Source organism: Oncorhynchus masou, chromosome 17, assembly GCF_036934945.1.
Source record: "Oncorhynchus masou masou isolate Uvic2021 chromosome 17, UVic_Omas_1.1, whole genome shotgun sequence".
NCBI classification, from domain to species: Eukaryota; Metazoa; Chordata; class Actinopteri; order Salmoniformes; family Salmonidae; genus Oncorhynchus; species Oncorhynchus masou.
In genome coordinates this window covers 6,824,852-6,840,983 of record NC_088228.1, presented here as the reverse complement: position 1 = coordinate 6,840,983, position 16,132 = coordinate 6,824,852, and the positions used below count along the sequence as shown (strand labels likewise).

The window sequence follows — 16,132 nt, the reverse complement described above, 5'->3', positions numbered from 1 at the left end:
ACGTCTAAAGAATCGGCCATTGCAGCTGTTGGAATGCAAGTAAAGCTTTTGGGATTTGGAAACAGACATCATTGGTGTAAAATGGTAAAATTGATGGCCCGACATATTGATCTTATTGCGCCAAATCACGTATTAACCACTCGGCCAACACAACTTTCTCAATTAGCTCACACAAAGACAAAAGTATTCTGAGCACTTGAATCACTGGACAAGTCCATGTCTTACAGAGACTATCCATATCAAGTCACCAAGGATATGTTCCAAATACTGGTTTGTCATAGCACTGCGAGCAGATTTCAACCCTGCGCAGGAAGACAACATTGGCTTTCAAGTCAAAAGCTTGAACCACTCTGCTATCAAAGCTTACTCTGTTGTCTTGCAGTCCTTAACAGCTCAACAATCTCACAACCAGCAGGATCTGTTCTGAAGAACCTATTTGAACTCTTTGTCGTGGAAGATATATTCTGAGCACTTGAATCAAAGGACAAGTCCACGTATTAATGACATTATCCATATCAACTCCCCAATGACATGGTGCAACTAAAGACTGTTTTTTCAAAGCGCTGTGAGCAGGGTTCGAACCTGCGCGGGAGACCCCATTGGATTTCGAATCCAACGCCTTAACCTCTCGGCCATCACAGCTTCTCATGTTACCTATGATGCCTTAACCAGCCCGCTATCTCGTTCTGTCCATTTTTACCTCTAAATGACCATATTATCGCTATTGAGGAGCCGACTTTAAATGTTTGTCATGGAAGATAAATTCTGAGCACTTGAATCAAAGGACATAAAGGTAAAATAAAATATCCAAGCATTATCCATATCAAGTCCCCAATGATATGGAACAAATAAAGACTGGATTGTCAAAGCGGTGCGCGCATTGTTCAAAACTGCACTGGGTAAACCCAATGAATTTCGAGGTCAATGATTTAACCACTCTGCAATCACAGCTTGCTGAGTTAGCTCACACCTAATGCAAAATAATTCAAATTCAACTGCCTAGTTGAAATATTGTTCAAGTAAAATAAGCTATTCTGTGAGCACTTAAATCGTCAGACAAGCCCATAAAGTAAGGACAATTTAAATTCAGATGAGACAGATCCAATTATTAAAAGTCTACTTAATCATCACCCTGTAAAAACTGTACAGGGAGAACATATTGGATTTTGATTCCAATACTTAAACCACTTGGCCATCGCAGCAGTAGGAATCTAAGGAAAGTGATGAGGAGAAAGCAGAAGTGGGCTATACGCTTCGAGCAAGGTAAGAACATGGGTGGGAGACCCCATTGAAATTCAGGTCCAACGTCTAAAGAACTCGGCCATTGCAGCTGTTGGAATGCAAGTAAAGGGATTGGGATTTGGAAACAGACATCATCGGTGCAAAATGGTCAACTTGATGGCACGACATATTGATCTTATTGCGCCAAGTAACCTCGGTCCTTTCCAAAGCTGTGAAGGTTGGAAGTTTAATGTGCAAGTCAAAAAACTATGTGCAGAGAAAGTACAAGTGGACTATTCACTGAGAATAAGATTTTAAAAAGAGCAGGGAGACGAAATTGGGTTTCAAGTTCGAGGACTTAATCACTTGGCTCTCAGATTTTCCATCGCAAATCTAACACAAACAACAGTATCTGTACTAAAGAGCCTATTTGAACTGTTTGTAAAGGCAGATATATTCTGAGCACTTGAATCAAAGGACAAGTCCATGCATTAAGCACATTCTGTCAATTTATCTTCTGTAAAGACGAGATTGTCTACTGAAAAAATTTGAATGTTTTTCAAGGAATATATATTCTGAGCACTTGAATCAAAGGACAAGTCTATGCATTAAGCACTTCATCAATATCAAGTCACCAATGCTATTTAACAAATAAAGACTGGTTTGTCAATTTGCTGTTTTTCAAGGAATATATATTCTGAGCACTTGAATCAAAGGACAAGCAGTTTCAAAAAACTGCTATTTAACAAATAAAGACTGGTTTGGAGACAACACTGGAGTACTTTTGCAAAGCTTAAACCACTTGGCCATCGCAGCAGTATGAATCTAAGCAAAGTGATGAGGAGAAAGAACAAGTGGGCTATTCGCTTCGAGCAATGTTAAAAAATGTGTGGGGAGACCCCATTGAAATTCAGGTCCAACGTCTAAAGAATCGGCCATTGCAGCTGTTGGAATGCAAGTAAAGCTTTTGGGATTTGGAAACAGACATCATTGGTGTAAAATGGTAAAATTGATGGCCCGACATATTGATCTTATTGCGCCAAATCACGTATTAACCACTCGGCCAACACAACTTTCTCAATTAGCTCACACAAAGACAAAAGTATTCTGAGCACTTGAATCACTGGACAAGTCCATGTCTTACAGAGACTATCCATATCAAGTCACCAAGGATATGTTCCAAATACTGGTTTGTCATAGCACTGCGAGCAGATTTCAACCCTGCGCAGGAAGACAACATTGGCTTTCAAGTCAAAAGCTTGAACCACTCTGCTATCAAAGCTTACTCTGTTGTCTTGCAGTCCTTAACAGCTCAACAATCTCACAACCAGCAGGATCTGTTCTGAAGAACCTATTTGAACTCTTTGTCGTGGAAGATATATTCTGAGCACTTGAATCAAAGGACAAGTCCACGTATTAATGACATTATCCATATCAACTCCCCAATGACATGGTGCAACTAAAGACTGTTTTTTCAAAGCGCTGTGAGCAGGGTTCGAACCTGCGCGGGAGACCCCATTGGATTTCGAATCCAACGCCTTAACCTCTCGGCCATCACAGCTTCTCATGTTACCTATGATGCCTTAACCAGCCCGCTATCTCGTTCTGTCCATTTTTACCTCTAAATGACCATATTATCGCTATTGAGGAGCCGACTTTAAATGTTTGTCATGGAAGATAAATTCTGAGCACTTGAATCAAAGGACATAAAGGTAAAATAAAATATCCAAGCATTATCCATATCAAGTCCCCAATGATATGGAACAAATAAAGACTGGATTGTCAAAGCGGTGCGCGCATTGTTCAAAACTGCACTGGGTGAACCCAATGAATTTCGAGGTCAATGATTTAACCACTCTGCAATCACAGCTTGCTGAGTTAGCTCACACCTAATGCAAAATAATTCAAATTCAACTGCCTAGTTGAAATATTGTTCAAGTAAAATAAGCTATTCTGTGAGCACTTAAATCGTCAGACAAGCCCATAAAGTAAGGACAATTTAAATTCAGATGAGACAGATCCAATTATTAAAAGTCTACTTAATCATCACCCTGTAAAAACTGTACAGGGAGAACATATTGGATTTTGATTCCAATACTTAAACCACTTGGCCATCGCAGCAGTAGGAATCTAAGGAAAGTGATGAGGAGAAAGCAGAAGTGGGCTATACGCTTCGAGCAAGGTAAGAACATGGGTGGGAGACCCCATTGAAATTCAGGTCCAACGTCTAAAGAACTCGGCCATTGCAGCTGTTGGAATGCAAGTAAAGGGATTGGGATTTGGAAACAGACATCATCGGTGCAAAATGGTCAACTTGATGGCACGACATATTGATCTTATTGCGCCAAGTAACCTCGGTCCTTTCCAAAGCTGTGAAGGTTGGAAGTTTAATGTGCAAGTCAAAAAACTATGTGCAGAGAAAGTACAAGTGGACTATTCACTGAGAATAAGATTTTAAAAAGAGCAGGGAGACGAAATTGGGTTTCAAGTTCGAGGACTTAATCACTTGGCTCTCAGATTTTCCATCGCAAATCTAACACAAACAACAGTATCTGTACTAAAGAGCCTATTTGAACTGTTTGTAAAGGCAGATATATTCTGAGCACTTGAATCAAAGGACAAGTCCATGCATTAAGCACATTATCCATATCAAGTCACCAAGGATATGTAAAAAAAAAAAAATGTTTTGTTGTCGCGCTGTGAGCAGGGTTCGAACCTGCGCGGGAGACCCCATTGGATTTCAAATCCAACGCCTTAACCACTCGGCCATCACAGCTTGCTACATTAACAACCAGTCGGTCATCTCATTCTGTCAATTTATCTTCTGCTATTTAACAAATAACAAATAAAGACTGGTTTGTCAATGCGCTGTCAATTTATCTTCTGAGCAGTTTTGAAAAAACTGTTTTTCAAGGGGAGACAAAACACTGGACTTCATCAATATTTTGCTATTTAACAAATAAAGACTGGTTTTAAACCACTTGGCCATCGCTTAAACCACTTGGCCATCGCAGTATGAATCTAAGCAAAGTGATGAGGAGAAAGAACAAGTGGGCTATTCGCTTGAGCAATGTTAAAAAATGTGTGGGGAGACCCCATTGAAATTCAGGTCCAACGTCTAAAGAATCGGCCATTGCAGCTGTTGGAATGCAAGTAAAGGGATTGGGATTTGGAAACAGACATCATTGGTGTAAAATGGTAAAATTGATGGCCCGACATATTGATCTTATTGCGCCAAATCACGTATTAACCACTCGGCCAACACAACTTTCTCAATTAGCTCACACAAAGACAAAAGTATTCTGAGCACTTGAATCACTGGACAAGTCCATGTCTTACAGAGACTATCCATATCAAGTCACCAAGGATATGTTCCAAATACTGGTTTGTCATAGCACTGCGAGCAGATTTCAACCCTGCGCAGGAAGACAACATTGGCTTTCAAGTCAAAAGCTTGAACCACTCTGCTATCAAAGCTTACTCTGTTGTCTTGCAGTCCTTAACAGCTCAACAATCTCACAACCAGCAGGATCTGTTCTGAAGAACCTATTTGAACTCTTTGTCGTGGAAGATATATTCTGAGCACTTGAATCAAAGGACAAGTCCACGTATTAATGACATTATCCATATCAACTCCCCAATGACATGGTGCAACTAAAGACTGTTTTTTCAAAGCGCTGTGAGCAGGGTTCGAACCTGCGCGGGAGACCCCATTGGATTTCGAATCCAACGCCTTAACCTCTCGGCCATCACAGCTTCTCATGTTACCTATGATGCCTTAACCAGCCCGCTATCTCGTTCTGTCCATTTTTACCTCTAAATGACCATATTATCGCTATTGAGGAGCCGACTTTAAATGTTTGTCATGGAAGATAAATTCTGAGCACTTGAATCAAAGGACATAAAGGTAAAAAAAAATATCCAAGCATTATCCATATCAAGTCCCCAATGATATGGAACAAATAAAGACTGGATTGTCAAAGCGGTGCGCGCATTGTTCAAAACTGCACTGGGTGAACCCAATGAATTTCGAGGTCAATGATTTAACCACTCTGCAATCACAGCTTGCTGAGTTAGCTCACACCTAATGCAAAATAATTCAAATTCAACTGCCTAGTTGAAATATTGTTCAAGTAAAATAAGCTATTCTGTGAGCACTTAAATCGTCAGACAAGCCCATAAAGTAAGGACAATTTAAATTCAGATGAGACAGATCCAATTATTAAAAGTCTACTTAATCATCACCCTGTAAAAACTGTACAGGGAGAACATATTGGATTTTGATTCCAATACTTAAACCACTTGGCCATCGCAGCAGTAGGAATCTAAGGAAAGTGATGAGGAGAAAGCAGAAGTGGGCTATACGCTTCGAGCAAGGTAAGAACATGGGTGGGGAGACCCCATTGAAATTCAGGTCCAACGTCTAAAGAACTCGGCCATTGCAGCTGTTGGAATGCAAGTAAAGGGATTGGGATTTGGAAACAGACATCATCGGTGCAAAATGGTCAACTTGATGGCACGACATATTGATCTTATTGCGCCAAGTAACCTCGGTCCTTTCCAAAGCTGTGAAGGTTGGAAGTTTAATGTGCAAGTCAAAAAACTATGTGCAGAGAAAGTACAAGTGGACTATTCACTGAGAATAAGATTTTAAAAAGAGCAGGGAGACGAAATTGGGTTTCAAGTTCGAGGACTTAATCACTTGGCTCTCAGATTTTCCATCGCAAATCTAACACAAACAACAGTATCTGTACTAAAGAGCCTATTTGAACTGTTTGTAAAGGCAGATATATTCTGAGCACTTGAATCAAAGGACAAGTCCATGCATTAAGCACATTATCCATATCAAGTCACCAAGGATATGTAAAAAAAAAAATATGTTTTGTTGTCGCGCTGTGAGCAGGGTTCGAACCTGCGCGGGGAGACCCCATTGGATTTCAAATCCAACGCCTTAACCACTCGGCCATCACAGCTTGCTACATTAACTAAAAGGCCTTAACCAGTCGGTCATCTCATTCTGTCAATTTATCTTCTGTAAAGACGAGATTGTCTACTGAAGAGCCTATTTGAACTGTTTTTCAAGGAATATATATTCTGAGCACTTGAATCAAAGGACAAGTCTATGCATTAAGCACTTCATCAATATCAAGTCACCAATGCTATTTAACAAATAAAGACTGGTTTGTCAATGCGCTGCGAGCAGTTTTAAAAACTGTACGGGAGACAACACTGGAGTACTTTTGCAAAGCTTAAACCACTTGGCCATCGCAGCAGTATGAATCTAAGCAAAGTGATGAGGAGAAAGAACAAGTGGGCTATTCGCTTCGAGCAATGTTAAAAAATGTGTGGGGAGACCCCATTGAAATTCAGGTCCAACGTCTAAAGAATCGGCCATTGCAGCTGTTGGAATGCAAGTAAGGGATTGGGATTTGGAAACAGACATCATTGGTGTAAAATGGTAAAATTGATGGCCCGACATATTGATCTTATTGCGCCAAATCACGTATTAACCACTCGGCCAACACAACTTTCTCAATTAGCTCACACAAAGACAAAAGTATTCTGAGCACTTGAATCACTGGACAAGTCCATGTCTTACAGAGACTATCCATATCAAGTCACCAAGGATATGTTCCAAATACTGGTTTGTCATAGCACTGCGAGCAGATTTCAACCCTGCGCAGGAAGACAACATTGGCTTTCAAGTCAAAAGCTTGAACCACTCTGCTATCAAAGCTTACTCTGTTGTCTTGCAGTCCTTAACAGCTCAACAATCTCACAACCAGCAGGATCTGTTCTGAAGAACCTATTTGAACTCTTTGTCTTGGAAGATATATTCTGAGCACTTGAATCAAAGGACAAGTCCACGTATTAATGACATTATCTATATCAACTCCACAATGACATGTTGCAACTAAAGACTGTTTTTTCAAAGCGCTGTGAGCAGGGTTCGAACCTGCGCGGGGAGACCCCATTGGATTTCGAATCCAACGCCTTAACCTCTCGGCCATCACAGCTTCTCATGTTACCTATGATGCCTTAACCAGCCCGCTATCTCGTTCTGTCCATTTTTACCTCTAAATGACCATATTATCGCTATTGAGGAGCCGACTTTAAATGTTTGTCATGGAAGATAAATTCTGAGCACTTGAATCAAAGGACATAAAGGTAAAATAAAATATCCAAGCATTATCCATATCAAGTCCCCAATGATATGGAACAAATAAAGACTGGATTGTCAAAGCGGTGCGCGCATTGTTCAAAACTGCACTGGGTGAACCCAATGAATTTCGAGGTCAATGATTTAACCACTCTGCAATCACAGCTTGCTGAGTTAGCTCACACCTAATGCAAAATAATTCAAATTCAACTGCCTAGTTGAAATATTGTTCAAGTAAAATAAGCTATTCTGTGAGCACTTAAATCGTCAGACAAGCCCATAAAGTAAGGACAATTTAAATTCAGATGAGACAGATCCAATTATTAAAAGTCTACTTAATCATCACCCTGTAAAAACTGTACAGGGAGAACATATTGGATTTTGATTCCAATACTTAAACCACTTGGCCATCGCAGCAGTAGGAATCTAAGGAAAGTGATGAGGAGAAAGCAGAAGTGGGCTATACGCTTCGAGCAAGGTAAGAACATGGGTGGGAGACCCCATTGAAATTCAGGTCCAACGTCTAAAGAACTCGGCCATTGCAGCTGTTGGAATGCAAGTAAAGGGATTGGGATTTGGAAACAGACATCATCGGTGCAAAATGGTCAACTTGATGGCACGACATATTGATCTTATTGCGCCAAGTAACCTCGGTCCTTTCCAAAGCTGTGAAGGTTGGAAGTTTAATGTGCAAGTCAAAAAACTATGTGCAGAGAAAGTACAAGTGGACTATTCACTGAGAATAAGATTTTAAAAAGCAGGGAGACGAAATTGGGTTTCAAGTTCGAGGACTTAATCACTTGGCTCTCAGATTTTCCATCGCAAATCTAACACAAACAACAGTATCTGTACTAAAGAGCCTATTTGAACTGTTTGTAAAGGCAGATATATTCTGAGCACTTGAATCAAAGGACAAGTCCATGCATTAAGCACATTATCCATATCAAGTCACCAAGGATATGTAAAAAAAAAAATATGTTTTGTTGTCGCGCTGTGAGCAGGGTTCGAACCTGCGCGGGAGACCCCATTGGATTTCAAATCCAACGCCTTAACCACTCGGCCATCACAGCTGCTACATTAACTAAAAGGCCTTAACCAGTCGGTCATCTCATTCTGTCAATTTATCTTCTGTAAAGACGAGATTGTCTACTGAAGAGCCTATTTGAACTGTTTTTCAAGGAATATATATTCTGAGCACTTGAATCAAAGGACAAGTCTATGCATTAAGCACTTCATCAATATCAAGTCACGCTATTTAACAAATAAAGACTGGTTTGTCAATGCGCTGCGAGCAGTTTTAAAAACTGTACGGGAGACAACACTGGAGTACTTTTGCAAAGCTTAAACCACTTGGCCATCGCAGCAGTATGAATCTAAGCAAAGTGATGAGGAGAAAGAACAAGTGGGCTATTCGCTTCGAGCAATGTTAAAAAATGTGTGGGGAGACCCCATTGAAATTCAGGTCCAACGTCTAAAGAATCGGCCATTGCAGCTGTTGGAATGCAAGTAAAGGGATTGGGATTTGGAAACAGACATCATTGGTGTAAAATGGTAAAATTGATGGCCCGACATATTGATCTTATTGCGCCAAATCACGTATTAACCACTCGGCCAACACAACTTTCTCAATTAGCTCACACAAAGACAAAAGTATTCTGAGCACTTGAATCACTGGACAAGTCCATGTCTTACAGAGACTATCCATATCAAGTCACCAAGGATATGTTCCAAATACTGGTTTGTCATAGCACTGCGAGCAGATTTCAACCCTGCGCAGGAAGACAACATTGGCTTTCAAGTCAAAAGCTTGAACCACTCTGCTATCAAAGCTTACTCTGTTGTCTTGCAGTCCTTAACAGCTCAACAATCTCACAACCAGCAGGATCTGTTCTGAAGAACCTATTTGAACTCTTTGTCGTGGAAGATATATTCTGAGCACTTGAATCAAAGGACAAGTCCACGTATTAATGACATTATCCATATCAACTCCCCAATGACATGGTGCAACTAAAGACTGTTTTTTCAAAGCGCTGTGAGCAGGGTTCGAACCTGCGCGGGGAGACCCCATTGGATTTCGAATCCAACGCCTTAACCTCTCGGCCATCACAGCTTCTCATGTTACCTATGATGCCTTAACCAGCCCGCTATCTCGTTCTGTCCATTTTTACCTCTAAATGACCATATTATCGCTATTGAGGAGCCGACTTTAAATGTTTGTCATGGAAGATAAATTCTGAGCACTTGAATCAAAGGACATAAAGGTAAAATAAAATATCCAAGCATTATCCATATCAAGTCCCCAATGATATGGAACAAATAAAGACTGGATTGTCAAAGCGGTGCGCGCATTGTTCAAAACTGCACTGGGTGAACCCAATGAATTTCGAGGTCAATGATTTAACCACTCTGCAATCACAGCTTGCTGAGTTAGCTCACACCTAATGCAAAATAATTCAAATTCAACTGCCTAGTTGAAATATTGTTCAAGTAAAATAAGCTATTCTGTGAGCACTTAAATCGTCAGACAAGCCCATAAAGTAAGGACAATTTAAATTCAGATGAGACAGATCCAATTATTAAAAGTCTACTTAATCATCACCCTGTAAAAACTGTACAGGGAGAACATATTGGATTTTGATTCCAATACTTAAACCACTTGGCCATCGCAGCAGTAGGAATCTAAGGAAAGTGATGAGGAGAAAGCAGAAGTGGGCTATACGCTTCGAGCAAGGTAAGAACATGGGTGGGGAGACCCCATTGAAATTCAGGTCCAACGTCTAAAGAACTCGGCCATTGCAGCTGTTGGAATGCAAGTAAAGGGATTGGGATTTGGAAACAGACATCATCGGTGCAAAATGGTCAACTTGATGGCACGACATATTGATCTTATTGCGCCAAGTAACCTCGGTCCTTTCCAAAGCTGTGAAGGTTGGAAGTTTAATGTGCAAGTCAAAAAACTATGTGCAGAGAAAGTACAAGTGGACTATTCACTGAGAATAAGATTTTAAAAAGAGCAGGGAGACGAAATTGGGTTTCAAGTTCGAGGACTTAATCACTTGGCTCTCAGATTTTCCATCGCAAATCTAACACAAACAACAGTATCTGTACTAAAGAGCCTATTTGAACTGTTTGTAAAGGCAGATATATTCTGAGCACTTGAATCAAAGGACAAGTCCATGCATTAAGCACATTATCCATATCAAGTCACCAAGGATATGTAAAAAAAATAAAAATAATTGTTGTTTCGCTGTGAGCAGGGTTCGAACCTGCGCGGGGGAGACCCCATTGGATTTCAAATCCAACGCCTTAACCACTCGGCCATCACAGCTTGCTACAATAACTAAAAGGCCTTAACCAGTCGGTCATCTCATTCTGTCAATTTATCTTCTGTAAAGACGAGATTGTCTACTGAAGAGCCTATTTGAACTGTTTTTCAAGGAATATATATTCTGAGCACTTGAATCAAAGGACAAGTCTATGCATTAAGCACTTCATCAATATCAAGTCACCAATGCTATTTAACAAATAAAGACTGGTTTGTCAATGCGCTGCGAGCAGTTTTAAAAACTGTACGGGAGACAACACTGGAGTACTTTTGCAAAGCTTAAACCACTTGGCCATCGCAGCAGTATGAATCTAAGCAAAGTGATGAGGAGAAAGAACAAGTGGGCTATTCGCTTCGAGCAATGTTAAAAAATGTGTGGGGAGACCCCATTGAAATTCAGGTCCAACGTCTAAAGAATCGGCCATTGCAGCTGTTGGAATGCAAGTAAAGGGATTGGGATTTGGAAACAGACATCATTGGTGTAAAATGGTAAAATTGATGGCCCAACATATTGATCTTATTGCGCCAAATCACGTATTAACCACTCGGCCAACACAACTTTCTCAATTAGCTCACACAAAGACAAAAGTATTCTGAGCACTTGAATCACTGGACAAGTCCATGTCTTACAGAGACTATCCATATCAAGTCACCAAGGATATGTTCCAAATACTGGTTTGTCATAGCACTGCGAGCAGATTTCAACCCTGCGCAGGAAGACAACATTGGCTTTCAAGTCAAAAGCTTGAACCACTCTGCTATCAAAGCTTACTCTGTTGTCTTGCAGTCCTTAACAGCTCAACAATCTCACAACCAGCAGGATCTGTTCTGAAGAACCTATTTGAACTCTTTGTCGTGGAAGATATATTCTGAGCACTTGAATCAAAGGACAAGTCCACGTATTAATGACATTATCCATATCAACTCCACAATGACATGGTGCAACTAAAGACTGTTTTTTCAAAGCGCTGTGAGCAGGGTTCGAACCTGCGCGGGAGACCCCATTGGATTTCGAATCCAACGCCTTAACCTCTCGGCCATCACAGCTTCTCATGTTACCTATGATGCCTTAACCAGCCCGCTATCTCGTTCTGTCCATTTTTACCTCTAAATGACCATATTATCGCTATTGAGGAGCCGACTTTAAATGTTTGTCATGGAAGATAAATTCTGAGCACTTGAATCAAAGGACATAAAGGTAAAATAAAATATCCAAGCATTATCCATATCAAGTCCCCAATGATATGGAACAAATAAAGACTGGATTGTCAAAGCGGTGCGCGCATTGTTCAAAACTGCACTGGGTGAACCCAATGAATTTCGAGGTCAATGATTTAACCACTCTGCAATCACAGCTTGCTGAGTTAGCTCACACCTAATGCAAAATAATTCAAATTCAACTGCCTAGTTGAAATATTGTTCAAGTAAAATAAGCTATTCTGTGAGCACTTAAATCGTCAGACAAGCCCATAAAGTAAGGACAATTTAAATTCAGATGAGACAGATCCAATTATTAAAAGTCTACTTAATCATCACCCTGTAAAAACTGTACAGGGAGAACATATTGGATTTTGATTCCAATACTTAAACCACTTGGCCATCGCAGCAGTAGGAATCTAAGGAAAGTGATGAGGAGAAAGCAGAAGTGGGCTATACGCTTCGAGCAAGGTAAGAACATGGGTGGGGAGACCCCATTGAAATTCAGGTCCAACGTCTAAAGAACTCGGCCATTGCAGCTGTTGGAATGCAAGTAAAGGGATTGGGATTTGGAAACAGACATCATCGGTGCAAAATGGTCAACTTGATGGCACGACATATTGATCTTATTGCGCCAAGTAACCTCGGTCCTTTCCAAAGCTGTGAAGGTTGGAAGTTTAATGTGCAAGTCAAAAAACTATGTGCAGAGAAAGTACAAGTGGACTATTCACTGAGAATAAGATTTTAAAAAGAGCAGGGAGACGAAATTGGGTTTCAAGTTCGAGGACTTAATCACTTGGCTCTCAGATTTTCCATCGCAAATCTAACACAAACAACAGTATCTGTACTAAAGAGCCTATTTGAACTGTTTGTAAAGGCAGATATATTCTGAGCACTTGAATCAAAGGACAAGTCCATGCATTAAGCACATTATCCATATCAAGTCACCAAGGATATGTAAAAAAAAAAAAAATGTTTTGTTGTCGCGCTGTGAGCAGGGTTCGAACCTGCGCGGGGAGACCCCATTGGATTTCAAATCCAACGCCTTAACCACTCGGCCATCACAGCTCGCTACATTAACTAAAAGGCCTTAACCAGTCGGTCATCTCATTCTGTCAATTTATCTTCTGTAAAGACGAGATTGTCTACTGAAGAGCCTATTTGAACTGTTTTTCAAGGAATATATATTCTGAGCACTTGAATCAAAGGACAAGTCTATGCATTAAGCACTTCATCAATATCAAGTCACCAATGCTATTTAACAAATAAAGACTGGTTTGTCAATGCGCTGCGAGCAGTTTTAAAAACTGTACGGGGAGACAACACTGGAGTACTTTTGCAAAGCTTAAACCACTTGGCCATCGCAGCAGTATGAATCTAAGCAAAGTGATGAGGAGAAAGAACAAGTGGGCTATTCGCTTCGAGCAATGTTAAAAAATGTGTGGGGAGACCCCATTGAAATTCAGGTCCAACGTCTAAAGAATCGGCCATTGCAGCTGTTGGAATGCAAGTAAAGGGATTGGGATTTGGAAACAGACATCATTGGTGTAAAATGGTAAAATTGATGGCCCGACATATTGATCTTATTGCGCCAAATCACGTATTAACCACTCGGCCAACACAACTTTCTCAATTAGCTCACACAAAGACAAAAGTATTCTGAGCACTTGAATCACTGGACAAGTCCATGTCTTACAGAGACTATCCATATCAAGTCACCAAGGATATGTTCCAAATACTGGTTTGTCATAGCACTGCGAGAAGATTTCAACCCAGCGCAAGAAGACAACATTGGCTTTCAAGTCAAAAGCTTGAACCACTCTGCTATCAAAGCTTACTCTGTTGTCTTGCAGTCCTTAACAGCTCAACAATCTCACAACCAGCAGGATCTGTTCTGAAGAACCTATTTGAACTCTTTGTCGTGGAAGATATATTCTGAGCACTTGAATCAAAGGACAAGTCCACGTATTAATGACATTATCCATATCAACTCCACAATGACATGGTGCAACTAATGACTGTTTTTTCAAAGCGCTGTGAGCAGGGTTCGAACCTGCGCGGGGAGACCCCATTGGATTTCGAATCCAACGCCTTAACCTCTCGGCCATCACAGCTTCTCATGTTACCTATGATGCCTTAACCAGCCCGCTATCTCGTTCTGTCCATTTTTACCTCTAAATGACCATATTATCGCTATTGAGGAGCCGACTTTAAATGTTTGTCATGGAAGATAAATTGAGCACTTGAATCAAAGGACATAAAGGTAAAATAAAATATCCAAGCATTATCCATATCAAGTCCCCAATGATATGGAACAAATAAAGACTGGATTGTCAAAGCGGTGCGCGCATTGTTCAAAACTGCACTGGGTGAACCCAATGAATTTCGAGGTCAATGATTTAACCACTCTGCAATCACAGCTTGCTGAGTTAGCTCACACCTAATGCAAAATAATTCAAATTCAACTGCCTAGTTGAAATATTGTTCAAGTAAAATAAGCTATTCTGTGAGCACTTAAATCGTCAGACAAGCCCATAAAGTAAGGACAATTTAAATTCAGATGAGACAGATCCAATTATTAAAAGTCTACTTAATCATCACCCTGTAAAAACTGTACAGGGAGAACATATTGGATTTTGATTCCAATACTTAAACCACTTGGCCATCGCAGCAGTAGGAATCTAAGGAAAGTGATGAGGAGAAAGCAGAAGTGGGCTATACGCTTCGAGCAAGGTAAGAACATGGGTGGGGAGACCCCATTGAAATTCAGGTCCAACGTCTAAAGAACTCGGCCATTGCAGCTGTTGGAATGCAAGTAAAGGGATTGGGATTTGGAAACAGACATCATCGGTGCAAAATGGTCAACTTGATGGCACGACATATTGATCTTATTGCGCCAAGTAACCTCGGTCCTTTCCAAAGCTGTGAAGGTTGGAAGTTTAATGTGCAAGTCAAAAAACTATGTGCAGAGAAAGTACAAGCGGACTATTCACTGAGAATAAGATTTTAAAAAGAGCAGGGAGACGAAATTGGGTTTCAGGTTCGAGGACTTAATCACTTGGCTCTCAGATTTTCCATCGCAAATCTAACACAAACAACAGTATCTGTACTGAAGAGCCTATTTGAACTGTTTGATATGGATAATCTCTTTAATGCATGGACTTGTCCAGTGATTCAAGTGCTCAGAATATATCTGCCTTTACAAACAGTTCAAATAGGCTCTTTAGTACAGATACTGTTGTTTGTGTTAGATTTGCTCAGAATACTTTTGTCTTTGTGTGAGCTAATTGAGAAAGTTGTGTTGGCCGAGTGGTTAATACGTGATTTGGCGCAATAAGATCAATATGTCGGGACATCAATTTTACCATTTTACACCAATGGTGTCTGTTTCCAAATCCCAATCCCTTTACTTGCATTCCAACAGCTGCAATGGCCAATTCTTTAGACGTTGGACCTGAATTTCAAAGTGGTCTCCCCACACATTTTTTAACATTGCTTGAAGCGAATAGCCCACTTGTTCTTTCTCCTCATCACTTTGCTTAGATTCATACTGCTGCGATGGCCAAGTGGTTTAAGCTTTGCAAAAGTACTCCAGTGTTGTCTCCCCGTACAGTTTTTAAAACTGCTTGCAGCGCATTGACAAACCAGTCTTTATTTGTTAAATAGCATTGGTGACTTGATATTGATGAAGTGCTTAATGCATAGACTTGTCCTTTGATTCAAGTGCTCAGAATATATATTCCTTGAAAAACAGTTCAAATAGGCTCTTCAGTAGACAATCTCGTCTTTACAGAAGATAAATTGACAGAATGAGATGACCGACTGGTTAAGGCCTTTTAGTTAATGTAGGGAGCTGTGATGGCCGAGTGGTTAAGGCGTTGGATTTGAAATCCAATGGGGTCTCCCCGCGCAGGTTCGAACCCTGCTCACAGCGTGACAACAAAACATATTTTTTTTTTTACATATCCTTGGTGACTTGATATGGATAATGTGCTTAATGCATGGACTTGTCCTTTGATTCAAGTGCTCAGAATATACACTGCTCAAAAAAATAAAGGGAACACTAAAATAACACATCCTCGATCTGAATGAATGAGATATTCTTATTAAATACTTTTTTCTTTACATAGTTGAATGTGCTGACAACAAAATCACACAAAAATGATCAATGGAAATCAAATTTATCAACCCATGGAGGTCTGGATTTGGAGTCACACTCAAAATTAAAG

The 16,132-nt window shown here is 40.3% G+C and overlaps 13 non-coding genes across 13 annotated transcripts; 1 reads left to right on the top strand and 12 right to left on the bottom strand.

The window, feature by feature from the left end:
• Positions 1-561: 561 nt before the first annotated feature.
• Positions 562-642, bottom strand: trnas-cga (transfer RNA serine (anticodon CGA)). The gene has a single exon. It is a non-coding gene; the product is annotated as a tRNA-Ser (tRNA).
• Positions 643-2,701: 2,059 nt separating this feature from the next.
• trnas-cga (transfer RNA serine (anticodon CGA)) lies at positions 2,702-2,782 on the bottom strand. The gene has a single exon. It is a non-coding gene; the product is annotated as a tRNA-Ser (tRNA).
• Positions 2,783-3,916: 1,134 nt separating this feature from the next.
• On the bottom strand, positions 3,917-3,997 carry trnas-uga (transfer RNA serine (anticodon UGA)). Its single transcript has one exon. It is a non-coding gene; the product is annotated as a tRNA-Ser (tRNA).
• Positions 3,998-4,896: 899 nt separating this feature from the next.
• trnas-cga (transfer RNA serine (anticodon CGA)) lies at positions 4,897-4,977 on the bottom strand. Its single transcript has one exon. It is a non-coding gene; the product is annotated as a tRNA-Ser (tRNA).
• A 1,135-nt stretch (positions 4,978-6,112) lies between these two features.
• On the bottom strand, positions 6,113-6,194 carry trnas-uga (transfer RNA serine (anticodon UGA)). The gene has a single exon. It is a non-coding gene; the product is annotated as a tRNA-Ser (tRNA).
• Positions 6,195-7,156: 962 nt separating this feature from the next.
• trnas-cga (transfer RNA serine (anticodon CGA)) lies at positions 7,157-7,238 on the bottom strand. Its single transcript has one exon. It is a non-coding gene; the product is annotated as a tRNA-Ser (tRNA).
• A 1,132-nt stretch (positions 7,239-8,370) lies between these two features.
• trnas-uga (transfer RNA serine (anticodon UGA)) lies at positions 8,371-8,451 on the bottom strand. The gene has a single exon. It is a non-coding gene; the product is annotated as a tRNA-Ser (tRNA).
• A 958-nt stretch (positions 8,452-9,409) lies between these two features.
• trnas-cga (transfer RNA serine (anticodon CGA)) lies at positions 9,410-9,491 on the bottom strand. Its single transcript has one exon. It is a non-coding gene; the product is annotated as a tRNA-Ser (tRNA).
• A 1,135-nt stretch (positions 9,492-10,626) lies between these two features.
• trnas-uga (transfer RNA serine (anticodon UGA)) lies at positions 10,627-10,709 on the bottom strand. Its single transcript has one exon. It is a non-coding gene; the product is annotated as a tRNA-Ser (tRNA).
• A 963-nt stretch (positions 10,710-11,672) lies between these two features.
• Positions 11,673-11,753, bottom strand: trnas-cga (transfer RNA serine (anticodon CGA)). The gene has a single exon. It is a non-coding gene; the product is annotated as a tRNA-Ser (tRNA).
• A 1,136-nt stretch (positions 11,754-12,889) lies between these two features.
• trnas-uga (transfer RNA serine (anticodon UGA)) lies at positions 12,890-12,971 on the bottom strand. The gene has a single exon. It is a non-coding gene; the product is annotated as a tRNA-Ser (tRNA).
• A 964-nt stretch (positions 12,972-13,935) lies between these two features.
• On the bottom strand, positions 13,936-14,017 carry trnas-cga (transfer RNA serine (anticodon CGA)). The gene has a single exon. It is a non-coding gene; the product is annotated as a tRNA-Ser (tRNA).
• A 1,738-nt stretch (positions 14,018-15,755) lies between these two features.
• On the top strand, positions 15,756-15,837 carry trnas-uga (transfer RNA serine (anticodon UGA)). The gene has a single exon. It is a non-coding gene; the product is annotated as a tRNA-Ser (tRNA).
• Positions 15,838-16,132: the final 295 nt, after the last annotated feature.